Raw genomic sequence first — 10,461 nt, forward strand, 5'->3', positions numbered from 1 at the left:
GCATTCAAGCAGTTCATGGTGTGATGCAAAAAACAGAACAACACGTGCTTTACAAATAAACTGTGCCATGACTGATGTTGAAGATGTTACATATGCATTAATGACCTTAACAAATTAAGCAAAATAAAATACATGCAGTCATGAATAAAGTCTGTACTAACTTATATTATCACACAGTGAGGGAAACCAGCGGTGGCCATAAGCAACACACATTGACCATTTAACTGCCAGCGTCATTGTTTCAACATGTTTCTTACATTCTATTGTCTTCACTAATTGTGAGTATTGTATCTATTATCAGCTGTTTCCTTCCAGCACATCAACAACTGTTTTTTTCTTCTCCTGTTGATCATTAACCTGATGTTCGAAAAAATATACTCAACACCTGGTGGTAAAATCATTAGCACATTTATTTATTGCGAGGAAGGAGCAAAGACGGAGACACAACGTGTTACTTTACTAATTGTAGATCCACGTCTGCTCTCCAGATGAGAGAAGCGCTGCCTTTTACAATACTTCTTATTATCAATACGCAGAGGGCCACATGACGTCTTCATGGCTTTATCCCCCAATGATGTCTTTAGATCGGCATCGGCACGGTCATACGGTAACAAAGAAACTGCATGTTCGCTCACGCAGAGATATACAGATCCCCCGGCTTCATGACCATCAGGAGACATGCCACGTTCATGTGTTAGTTTGAACAAGACAGAGTTCAATGAGAAGTCACAGGTCTGACAATAGTACATATGATTAATAAACATACTATATGATTCTGAGTATAACAGTGAAACAGTAACTGAGTAAATATGTTTTTCTTCCAACACATGAACATTAGTCACTAAGTCACTAAAACCTTCTCTTTTTTTTTTTTTTACGATTTTGGTGCTAAAAAGCATTTTGGCTAGTTGAACAAACATCAAAAACCTAATCAACAACCTCTCTAAAATACCACAGTAAGACACTAAGAACTTTGTGCTGTGATTTGATCAACAACTTTTTGGACATTTGGAGATTTCACCAAGAAAACTGTCATTTTCTACGATTGGATTGCGAGCACTTCTGTCCTGGAGACTTTACAGAAACCCCGTCATTGTCAGTATATCTAAGCAAGCAATACATCCTGTGAATGCCCCGGGTCTCTAGTTTGTAGTGTAATGACAGCAGGAGGGCAGAGGGGAGTTGCAATGGAGCAGGAGCTTCTCTTTGTGGTCCCAGTGCATGCAGTTCAGTTCCTCCTGTCTCTTTCCTATTTCCTTCTATAGCGATAGTTTCCAGACTGTAAAATGTGAAAAATCCAATACCGCCTTCTGAAAAAAGTGTGTATGTGTAAGTGTGTGTGTGTGTGTGTTTGTGTGTGTGTGTGTGTGTGTGTGTGTGTGTGTGTGTGGTGTGTGTGTGTGTTGAGGTAAATCACATCCTTGATTACGAGTGTACCTGTCGTCCTTTATTCATGGTGATTGCCTAAAAAATAAACTGCACCATATCTCTCACTTTGCTAACTATTACTAGCAACAAGAGCCTCTGATGAGTAACATCAACTTGAAGATGAATCATTCATGTCCGGCGCCTGCAGCCTTCTGAGCTGAGCTTGTGGGAGTCTCCAGCATGAACTCGACAGCGTGGGGGTCCCAGAAGGTCACCCTACACTGTACTCAATTAGCTGGCATTACTGGAGTCAAACAGCTGTGACACTGGAGCGAGCCGCTGGGGAAGCGTGCAGAGCTGCTGCAAGCAGATGACGGTCTTGATGACTGTCTTCGGTTCATTTACACACGTACATAATGCATCATAAGATATATGCAGGCAAAGAGGATGTTTTCAGCTCCCTGTAGGATTTTAAGGAGCTTCACGTTGATCCATTTGGTATTCTGCCTCTTGGTGTGTATATATAGCACCAGATCTCTGTGGGAGCTCACAGATCATTACTACATTTTTGCTACAGTGCATATGCTTCTCTTTAGCAAATGTTGAATTATCTATGTTTGATTCGGTCCCGTTATCATTATCTAAATTATGTTGCATGAAAGCACACTGCCACCTATTGGCCAGCTACTGACATCAGCAGCTCATTATCTCAGATTTATAGTTTATCTCTGCAGTACACTCCAGTGGGATTTCCCAAAACAGTATCCAAGGATCCTTGAATGAGTTCATGTTTCTTTCTGCCATCATGAATTACAAATTAGCTCTAATATGTTTTTTTTTTATACATGTATTAAAAGTTGTCCAATGCACGCATGTATGAAGAGTGTACATTTAAAATCCGGATTTGTACTTCCTGCAGTATTTTATACCCATTGACAGCGTGAAGAGCTACATTATAAAGTCTAAATTTGAATTTAAAACAAAATAGTAAATGAGGCTCGGATGCTGCATGCATATCTGGCTCCAGGTTTCAAGACTCTGAACTCCAGGCTCCAGTGGAGCTGCTCAGTAGCCAACAGACTGTGGTTATGTGTACTGGGCAGCTTCCAGGTGTGACTGAGAGCAGGATGCTCGTGGAAGGCGGAGCGTTGCTCACGGCAAAAGTACCCTGCATGAATAAAGGATAAGATGAGAAACATTCCTCCATCATTTATTCATTTAAATAGCTGTAATTTACCTTTCAGCCTTTAGAGGACACTGTAAGTCCATAAGCAGCAGCATGGTAAACAGCAGCAAACTGCAACAGCACCACAGGGACGAGTACATATAGGCAAACCTGAGTAAATGACTTTGATTAGCACGACACTGATGTGATACATATGCTGAAGCGTTCACATTCATCACATATGAACACCTATGGGATGTTTTGGACCAACATGCTAGACAGTAAAGTCTCTACCACACCATCATCCAAACAGCAGTGGTGGAACAAGTGCTCAGTACAAATATCAAATTGAACAAATATAGTGTTGCATTCAACCGCCGTACAAAAGTAGTATCAGCTGAATGTACTAAAAAGTAGGCAATTTCAAACTGTGCTGTTAGAAAAATTCACTCGACGCCTCCGAGTAAAATCATTAAAACAGGAACATTTATTCTTCGAAGAAGGAGCAGAGTCAGAAGTACAACGCGACAGGCAAATTGCGTCTCCCGAACTGCACACCGAGCCCGCCCGACTCCATCATCTTAAATACAATACAATACACAGAGGCTCGCATGACGTCCTTATGGCGTCTCAGCCATCTGATAATCAGGTCAGTTCTGGCCGAAATAGAAAGACAGGCGCCCGTATGTTTAGACAAACAGAGACATTATTAACACTTGCTGTCCCGTGACTTATCAGGAGCCATGACTTATCAGGAGATACTATGCTGGTGTGTCGATGCTGCCAGAAGAGGAGAGTTCAATGAAAAGTCACTGGCCTTCTAACACTTATTACTTATAATATAAAACAATGATTAATATCATGGTTAATAGAGAGTAAATATGTTTTTTTCTTCCAACAGTACCTAAAGCAGCAAAATGTTTCCTAGTTGTAGCTGCTGTCAGTTTCCTCTGAGGGGTTGTTGATACATCTTGTGGGATCAACCAATCAGGGAGCAAATAAGAGAAAAGAAAGTTCTCCTTTAAAAGGTTTTATCCATTTTTAAATGTTTCTCAAATCATTAATTTCATACGGACACACAAAACCATCTGTGAGGTTTGGAGGGGAAATCCCTCTTTCTTTCATATAACTACTCAAATCAACTGGCTTTCAGACAGGTCAAATGTGTTTCCTTCTGAAAAGAAGAAGTTAGCATGGACCATACATACAAGTACAGGTTGCATCTGTAATCTTACAATAAGATGATTGAAACCCTGATATGAGCAGCGCCTTCACATGAAGTCTGTGACTATTAGATAATCATTTTTAAAGAATGACAGCAGTATGAGGCAATATTTACTCAAGGCCTACAAGGCCTATCAGGGTGGCTGATACCCTGCCTGTATCCGCTTGCACTTCAGCATACATTTCTGATGAGATCCCAGTACAGAAGGCGGGGGTTGGGGGAAGGTGGTGGTGCAGAGTCTGGAGGCGGAGCAACACGGGAACAGAGTGTTTGATGTGACAGCTGGAGATTGTAAGAATGAGGGGTGACACAGAGCTCCAGCTTCCTCAGCCCGGCCGGTCATCCAGTCAGACTGTCAGTCAGTCACTCTCTGAGATTCCAGCTCTGTTTACGCTAGTGGTATTAACGTGTGTGTGTGTGTGTGTGTGTGTGTGTGTGTGTGTCCGTGTTTATCCTCAGGCAATAGATCTGGGTGAAGTGACAGTGTGGCGTGGCCCTCTGTCAGTCGCCCAGTAAAGTGGCATGCGTGTCAGCTCTCTTGACAGACGCTCTCATCCTGCTGGCCAACGATGGCGGCTGCAAATGTGGGACATGTCTTGTGACAGAGCGACACAGCCTACACGACAAGTCGGCGTGCAGACAGGACGCGAGCAGTCAAGTTTGATATGAAGGGGTCACCTCTGAGGGCCCGGCCTCTCACAGGGTGAGTGAAAGCTGCAGTGATCCCTGCACAGCTGGAGACGCGGCTACTACGCGACACCTCACTTACAGTCTTTTGTTCTTAAATGGATGGAGGAGAAACCTGTTTTTGTGTCAGCGATGGGCTGACATGGTTCTCAAATGTCCTCATTCTGTGACATTGTTAACAATCTACACAATCACTGAGAAGAGCGGCAGTCTTTTAATGCCTCCACGGTGCGTGTGCTGAATCTTGGATCGCTTTATGGTCTCTGGTTTATGGAACATAACAGGAGAAGGACTCCTGTTCTTACGTGCAGTGGGAAGCCAAACCATCAGAGATTCTCACAAGGGCAGATGACAGATGGCAGAAAAATTAAACAATCTGTTCCAACATTTACATTGAAAAATAAAGCAGATGTGTTTGTGTGAAGTCGTTTCTGGGGTAGACTGGCACTAACTGGTTTGGGATAGAAGGCTTCCTCTTTCTCCAAGAGATAAAGGGGACAGAGATGTGTTATTATTTTTGAAACTGATGAGGAAAAAGAACAGAAAGATATTACTAAAGGTCTGAGAAGCAAATCTGACTTATTTTAGCAAAGTAGAGAAACTTCTTTTTGTTTTCTAAAGCCCCAACTTCCTTTTTTACCTTACTCCCTTGTGAAAAACAAAGAATCAAATAGTCACTATTGATGGTTATAATGTGCACAGAGGTTCAGGTGGTGTATATGCAGCAGGAGCTTCGTGATGTCCCCATCACACTAAATGCCATATCTACATGTTCCTCCTGCTTGATGATAATTAACAAAAAGTTAAATGTGTCATCTAAATCTGACCTATATTATAATTCAAGTTCAGCCTTTGGTTTGGTTTTCTACATTTTTACAATTGCCAATTTCTCTTCTAATTCACGCATAGGTGTCTATTGTAGAAATCAATATTCCATAAATACATTAAGGTGTAAATTAGATAACAACATCTTTTTTATATTCATATATTTGTTTTCATTATTATCTAGCCATTGTGGGGAAAATGCTCAGAAAAAAAAGGACATTTTAACATCTACCATCCCATGACAACTGGGCAAAATGAAGCGTGAACCCGAGTGACAGAAGTAGATTTTGGATGTCCGAACTACCAGTCGTCTGACTGGTTTCACGCCATCCCATCATGCAGTTCTCGTCCTCCGTCCACAGATGGCACTCTTTGCCACACCTGAGCTGTGACTCACACTACTGATCTGTGCTCACATCAAGATCCTCAGGTTTCTTTTCAAACTCAGACAGATAGATGCTTCATCCCCTCCCTGTGTGGTTGAGTGCTCGGGCACTCTGCTCTGCAAGAATGCACCACACCTCCTCCCAGAAATGCGCTGGCCGCAGTTTATCATTGACTGTATGGGAGCATTTAATGGCACAATCGTGATGGATTCTGTGAGCAGTTGATTTATTGATCACTGTCCTCAGCTAAGCTGTGAATACTCAAATAGTTACCAATCACCTCCAGAAATCACTTGCTCACATCGCCTTTCTTCTCTAAAGTTGTAAATGTGTTTTGTTCTGCGCCACAGGTGACTTTGAGACAATAATTGATTGACTATGTGTGGAGGGTTACATAACGACAACTGAAACTGTGAGGTGCTCTTGTGTTGAATGTGGCCATTTGAAGCTGTCAAGGACTTTACGCATCCATCATTGAGGAAGAGGAGGGTTGAGCAGAACAGCCGTGGTGGAGACGAAGAGGGGAGAAGCAGAGGGCGCCTGACAGATGGGCTTAGTGAGTGAATCATTGACAGGGGCCTGCTAACGGATGCTGGCTCCATCAATAGCTCAAAGCCTGTGTGATGAATTACTGCAGACAAACAATGCTGAGTAAGCAAATGTGTTTTTAACAAAGCCAGGTGAAAATATTACAGCTTCTTTCCAGAGCTTCAGAAACCAAGTAGAAGCTGTATTCATGTGTGCTTTATTCTTTGGTGAGAGAACACAGCACTGCGAAAACAATAAGCTTTTCTAAACACTTATATTACATAGATACATACTTCTATTTTTCTATTTTCCTTTCAATTTGGCTCCACTATATGTTTGTTTGTACTTTTGCCTTCAACAAATCTTCAGAGGTACGCCGTCAAATAAAACATTTGAATCTTGAGTATTTAAAAAACCAAAAAAGGTTTTAATATACCCTAATTGTTTTCATCAACTGCGACATCACATAACTATAAAAGATTTAAACAAAAATCAAACCCTGTTTAAAATAAATAAATACAAATATATACATATGTGCTGTTGCTTTAATTTTTCAGCACCTTCAATGTTTTTTCCACTAATCAAATTTCTAAATAGTATTTAGAGTCGTTTGTCCCCGCTGGGATTCAAGGTGTACATCCACTTGATGAGTGTGCTGTTTGGTTGCACAGTAAAAAGATTCATCTCTTGTTCTTTTGTTGCATTTCTGAAAAGCAGCTGCTCAGAGAGTGTTTATCGGTATAGAGATTGTGGGACTTACTGTTACCACCACCACAGCCATATCAACCACGACTGAAGTCTTCAGGATGTGTACTTCACAGAAACCAAAAACTGTGACTCAAGAATAAAAACTATATTTGTGAATTTCAAACTTCAGTTTTGTTCCAAACGCTCCACTGCTCAAAAAGTGTAGCCCATGCAGCAAACGTTGACACCTCCCTTTTCCAAACTAATCCGCTCCCCTCTCCGCGTGTCTCCTCCTCCCCATTACTGCAGTCTGAACTCCACCAGGTGCTGCTGGAAACAATGGCTGGCCCATACAGGGATCAATGCCAGGCCACTGATGGGCTCTCATTCCTTCACCAGCAGACGTGATAAATGACAGGGCACATATGTTTCAGCAGCCGAGACTCGAGCCGCCAGCCTCCTTTGTCTCCACATCTAAAGGGAGTTATGCTGTTCGAAATGTAACGCGCACACACTCGCAAACAAAGAACATTTAGAAACACGCACACACACACACACATACGCTTTTTCTTAAAAGCCAGGATATTCTATATTAACCGTACTGTGAATCTAAGTTTAGACAAGAACGGATGACAAAGACTCCTCACTAATTGAAGTGAAATCCCTATTGTTTTTAAGAATAGAATTTGGCAACTAAGTATGTGATCCTTTTTAGCATTTTGTGTATGCTCTCTCCTCACTTCCTCCTTCCCTTCTCCTTGGCAGCAGTAAATCCTGATGTCTATACAGGTAGCAGTGCTCTGGCCCCTGCCTGCCGTGTCCCAGGTGTCTTGTCAGCTGTCAGAGACGTCCGACAGCAGACAGGGATGGCATGACCAGCGGGCCGGGCCGTGTTGGACGGGTCAGCCGTCAGTGTTGTGGACAGACAGGCATGTGGCAGTGATCTCCCTGTGACAGGCTGTCAGAGCCACCGCAGAGCCACCAACCAGCGCTGGCCCCCTGTCATCCCACCTGACTACAGACAGAGGGGAAGCTCTGAATTCTCAACGCGGCACCCAGACTCCGCTGCGTCCTCCCCCCTCTGCTGTACAGTGCGTCCATTGTGGCATCCGATATTCAGCAGGCTTCTCTCTCTGTGAAACGCCGTAGTGTGGTGGCTGGCTCTGTCATAGTGGGGCCCTGCATTAGACATTCCAGTTGAATGTTCAGTTCAAATGCTTTTTACCTGCGTCACCTCTTGAAAATGTAAACCTGCGGGGCAGACGTAGTGGAGTCGACAACTCGGACCAGAGGAGGGGATGCAAACCTGTCAAGTGATATAATTGCCATTTTATAACAAGACACGTCTCTACAGCTGGTGATTCTTTATCCTGATGGGAGTGTTTGCTCGAGTGTGTGTGTGTGTGTGTGTGTGTGTGTGTGCGTGTGTGTGTTTACTCAAAACCACTCTGTGCTCCCATTCTCTGTGTCCCAGTCTTGACAGCTGACATTTGGAACAGTTCAGGAGATGTATGTGCCATTTGTATCCATGGCAGGGTCAGAGCATGTTACATGACCTGCAGGACAGAGAGCTAGAGAAAAGATACTAATCTCGCCCAGGGAATCAATACGGCACAGAGAGGGACTGATAATTGACCGCTGTCAATCAATCAAGGCCGTGTTTGTGCAGCCATTAAACGTCTCGTTGTGAGAGGAGGAAGTACAAAAGGCAGAGCCAAGATACAGAATACAAGCTTTGTTCATGTTGTTCGAATCTACAGTGGCAGAAGAAGTAGTCCTATCTTTAAATTAAAGCAATATAAGAATATTCAGGGACAAGATTCATATTGTCAATGTAAATATGTTATGATGTAATGTGATTAAAAACTGCGCAGCATAAGGTGGTTCAATACAGTCGCACCTTTACCAGCTGAACCATGAAAGTGAGCATCAGTAATTATTCTCCATTCATGAGTTTTTGTTTACTTGTGGTGCTTTAGGTATATTTTGATATATTTGTACTTTAACTCTCAGCATTTTAAATACATGCATTTTACATTTAATGTGAAATTAATACGTTGACTTAAAAAATATATATATCTGTGCCTTTTACACCACTGAACAGTAAAAGTACACAATAATTTATAAGGAAGCAGGATTTTACTATTTTCTACTGTATTTAACTCATTTTAATATTTCCCTGTTGGGTAGATTAATGTATAACAATTTTATTGGGGAGTTTTTCCTGATCCGATGTGAGGTGCTGGAACAGGGATGTCATGTGTACAGATTGTAAAAAACCCTGGACCTTCCAAATCTTGTATTTGTGATTTTGGGCTGTACAAAATAAACTGAATTGAAATGAATTAAATTGAATTGAACAATGCCTCATGTTTTAATATCTTTAATATCTATCTAGCATATGTCTTGTTTAGATCCTTTAATATGTAAAATAACTAACTCATTATAAAATGCCCCATGTGTTTTGATTATTGTAATAAGTTTTAATTATTTTTTTTATCTGTGGCTTAGAATGGTCTGAATCATTTTCATCTTTTATTGCTATCAAAGGGATGTCACCTCAGGGACACGTGTTGTGAAACATCATAAGTACAGTCCAAAAAAAATATTTCCGAACACGTCAGAGCGCAACTGTAATTTCACAATAGTTACAGTCTTCTTTTATGATTCGATAAACATACTTCTCATTGTTGGGTTTGGTGACATTGTGTAGGACAGAACCTCAGTCAAGGGCTTTCGTAACAAATGATGTGAGAAAAGATGCTGCATATACACTCTGCAATCATGAAGGCATCAGTTACATAAACAAGCGTATTTCCATAAACATGTCTTTGACAACAGTGATTGAACACCGCGTCTGTTCGAGCTTGAATGTTCGACTGTGTTAATGGGTGCTGTAGTTAGCAATGTCTGCACCACAGAGGTTACACACACGTAGACCTGCACAAACAACACACACACACATGCACACACACACACACACACACACAGGGAGAACACCAGAGGCGTAGACTACAAATGCATGTGATGTTCGGAGAGGAGGTGACATCAGAATATGCAAAAAAGACTTTGCCGCAGGCCGGAGATTTTTAATGATGAATCCATTCATTATGGAATAAGGTCATTATGCTTTTGTTGTCATGAAATGTACACATTCATCATCAGTCCACACAGGACCGAGTCCATTGTCCCTCTTCTCAGGACGACCTTGGATGGAAAATGTATAAAGCGAAAAAAATAACAAACACACACACACACACACACACACACACACACACACACACACACACACACACACACACACACACACACACACACACACAAATACAAGCACAGACACGGCGCAAACATGCATACTAGTGCACACATCAACATGCACAAGGCAAACATACACACCATGAAATCTTTTACTAAACCACGTTCATCTCATCAGACCGTTTACAAAGCAAGAAAGGAAATGCAACAGAATGAGGCTTTTTGTGTGTGTGTGTGTGTGTGTGTGTGTGTGTGTGTGTTGTTCAGCTGTTTCATATCCTTACCAGAGACTAAACCAGATATATGAGCCTGTAATGAAACATTTTATGCTAATT

Source organism: Clinocottus analis, unplaced genomic scaffold, assembly GCF_023055335.1.
Source record: "Clinocottus analis isolate CAN_PGR_092001 unplaced genomic scaffold, fCliAna1.0.p SCAF_6, whole genome shotgun sequence".
Lineage (NCBI taxonomy): Eukaryota > Metazoa > Chordata > Actinopteri > Perciformes > Cottidae > Clinocottus > Clinocottus analis.